Consider the following 3692-nt stretch of genomic DNA (forward strand, 5'->3'; position numbering starts at 1 on the left):
CCCTCCCTCCCTCTCTCTCTCTCTCTCTCTCTCTCTCTCTCTCTTTCTTTCTGTGTGTGTGTGTGTGTGATGTGAATAGCTTGAGAACTTCCTGGAGTACATGCATCATGGGAAATCAGAAAGCTATTATTTTATGACTGAAACTCTCAGTTTCAGATTGTGCTCATTTGCCTCGGTCTTGCTTCTGTTGGCAGTTAGTGTCATCATTTTCATCTACCTGGGAAGTTCTCCACAGTTCTTCAGCCTGAGGTGTAAGGGATCCTTCACTTAGCTGTACCTGGGACTGTTCACTCAAATCTCCTGAAATAAACCATGGTGAAGATGAGTCACTTCTTTTTCCAAATTACTTCTTGACACATGAGATTTTATTAAGGAAAAGGGTTCACTCTCCTCCGGTGATCTAATAAAATAACCAGATGGTGGTCTTTTTACACTTTTACTACTACCATGGCAACCAAGAGCATCAGGTCTTTCTGCAAAGAACTCTCCTGTTGACCAGTGTAGATAACTGCCATCATCTTTATCAAAATCTGACTTGCCAAGTGACTTTCTCAGCAAATGGTCATTAAGTGTTGCTACCCAGGATAACTCCGAAATTCAACTAAAGTGTTCTGAGCATCTGCTTTGCTTTTCATCCTGAGACTAAGCCATCTCTCTTTACCCTTCTTTGTGGATCCTCTCAGAAAACTATCTCAAAATGTTACCTTCCTGATATTTCAGATTTCAAAGCCACAGCCCCCTCTACTTGCCACCACACCCAGACACTAGAAGGTAGAGATCAAAAGCCTCATTCCCTGTTTTATTCCATAGCAGAGACATAGAACACCATTGGCTCTCAGAGGCAGACCAATCTGAACGTTCTCCTTTTGTTCACTCAAGTAGGCTGTTCTTTGTTTGCACAGGAGAACAAAAGTTACATTTATATCTAGCACTCAACACGATTCGAAGAACAACAAATCCTGATTGGAAAACCTACCAATGTTGCAGAAAGCAGAAGACATCTGACAGAAGCATCAAAGAAGACAGAATTTGTTCAATGGTTAGCTGTGATGCTAACAGCTAACCATTGAACTGATCATGGGGTTCCCAATGGAGGAGAGAGAGAGAAGACTGAAGGAGCTGAAAGGGTTTGTGGCACCATGGGGAGAGCAACAATACCAACCAACCAGAGTTCCCAGGGTCTAAACCACCAGCCTGGGAGCACTTAGGGAGTACCCATGGCTCCAGATGTATATGTAGGAGAGGATGGCCTTGTCAGGCATAGGTGGGAGAGGAGATCCTTGGTCCAGTGAAGGCTGGATGCCCCAGTGTGAGGGAAATCGTGGATGGGGAGGTGGGAGGGTGGGTAGGGGCACACCCTCATAGAAGCAGGAGGGGGGATAGGAGGGGGGGTTCCTGGAGGGGGCAGGAAATGGGGAAAGGGGATTACATCTGAAATGTAAATAAAATATTCAATAAAAAAATTTAAAAAAAAGAAGAAGCAGGAGGAGGAGGAGGAGGAGGAGGAGGAGGAGGAGGAGGAGGAGACAGGAGACAGGAAACATCTGACAGAAGGCCACAAAGGGGAAATTCACCTGGCATCGTCTCCAGAGGAAACATCAGTTCTTCAATTTCAGCTGGACCTCCAGGAGACTCCAAAGCAGCAGGAGCCTCAGCCCTGAGCAAAGAATGACATAGGAGCCTCTGAGACCACAAATCATAGTAAGCCACCCCAAAAGACAATTCTTATTATATAGACAGGCTTTTCCTGCATTAAAAAAAAAATGAGAAACTTTGATTCAGATCCCTTAAGACCAAGGGTAGGATTTAAGGGGATAGAAAGGTTACTTTGAAACATCATAGCAGTATTTATTGCAACTGTGACCACAGGAATAAACCCCTCCCACTTTCCATTGCAACATTTATATATTTCCTTTCAAAAGAGATTTTAAAAATAGCTGTACAACAAGAAAGATTAACTGTGATATTACAAAAGCTTGAGAGCCATCAGACAGGAAATAAGAGACCAGAAAATGCTTAACTGTGAATCTATGGTACATAATGAAATTGAGGATGAAGATAGACAGCCCGTTGATGGTGGGCTAGAAGCCCAGCTTGATGGTGTGGAGCTGGGCAAGAATTCAAGAGCCTAAATGTCTGCTTTATGTGTGGATTCATAAAGATCTAATTGTACCTTGCTAGATAAAAAGGGGGAATAAGCTTAACTGAAAGACACTGGGTTGTGGGAAAAAAACTGCCAAATTAGATCAACCTATATACTTTAAAGATGTTTTAACATCAGAATGGAAGTCAGGGAATGTGTTCAGTTGGGAAAGAGCTTGTGTCTATATTTCCATAGGTGATGAAAGACAATGGGTTCCATCATAACTGATAAAAAGACATAGAAAGGCCTCAATGCAGACAACTCAGAAAGCTGACCCCACCCTGCAGGAAGAGTTAAGCCCTGCCCCCTAGCATAGCTGTAACTCTTTTGTTCCATGCCTGTCAGTCATTTTCATGTTGTTGCTGTAATGACACAGAAAATAGCCTGACTCAGAGCACGGTCAAGCTGACCACATACTCTGTTAAATTCTGTATGTTCAGGGGTTTGTTAATCTTAAATTCTACAACCATAAGCTTCACTTAGGACCAATCAGAATAAAGGTCAGTTAGAACTGTTCTGTCTAGCTGGCCAAAACAGCTTGAGTCAGAGCCAACCACCAGGCAGCACTTCCTGCACATGAGCTCACTGTGGTTTTTGCAGTTTTAGCCTTTATAAGCTGGCCCTGAAAAACATTCGGGGTCCAATCTTAGCTCCCAAGTCTAGGCTGTGCCCATGATCTATCAGTCTTGGGGTGTTCATTCAATAAACTATTCTTGCTTAACTGAGATGGGAGTCTGAGTGGTTTGTGTGGTGATTCCTGAATCTAACAAATACGGCTCGGCAAACCAGCTGAAGAAGGAAAATCATTTATCAAACAGGCAGATTGACAAACCTCAATGCTGTCCTTTTTTTCATCCTCATTCCCTTCTTTCCTCCTTCTTCTCTTACCTGATACCCCCCAATAAACCTCTTCTCATGGGAAAAAAGAAAAAAGAAAAACCTTGATGCTGAAATGGACTGTTGCTGAAGACAGATGGTCAGGACTGCAGCTATGAAGCATCATCCCATCAACGGATCTTCCTAAGGACATTTAGACATTGTTTCAGATTTAATAGTTAAGCTGTACAATTTTTGGCTTAAACAGAAAGGGGGGAAGATGTAGCGGGATTTTAATCCAGGAACAAGGTGACTCTAGTTGGAATATAGACACACCCTTAGTACACACCTTTAATCCCAAACAACGAAAGTAAAGTTAGTTGGTAGAAGAAAGCACCCGGAGTTTGAAAGTGATGTCTAATTGAGGGGCAGACAAAATGACAAATCAGAGAAAGATTTGACAGACTGAGTCAGAGATAGGTCATGCCCAACTCTCACAAGAAGAGACAAGAAGGAAAGGTGACTTAAGAGAGTGGGGGAGAGGGCTGGAGAGATGGCTCAGTGGTTAAGAGCACTGACTGCACTTCCAGAGGTCCTGAGTTCAAATCCCAGCAACCACACAGCTACAGAGTATTCATATATAATAAATAAATAAATAAATAAATAAATAAATAAATAAATCTGAGAGAGAGAGAGAGAGAGAGAGAGAGAGAGAGAGAGAGAGAGAGAGAGA

This window comes from Grammomys surdaster, unplaced genomic scaffold (assembly GCF_004785775.1).
Source record: "Grammomys surdaster isolate TR1022 unplaced genomic scaffold, NIH_TR_1.0 341, whole genome shotgun sequence".
In the NCBI taxonomy this organism is placed as follows: Eukaryota; Metazoa; Chordata; class Mammalia; order Rodentia; family Muridae; genus Grammomys; species Grammomys surdaster.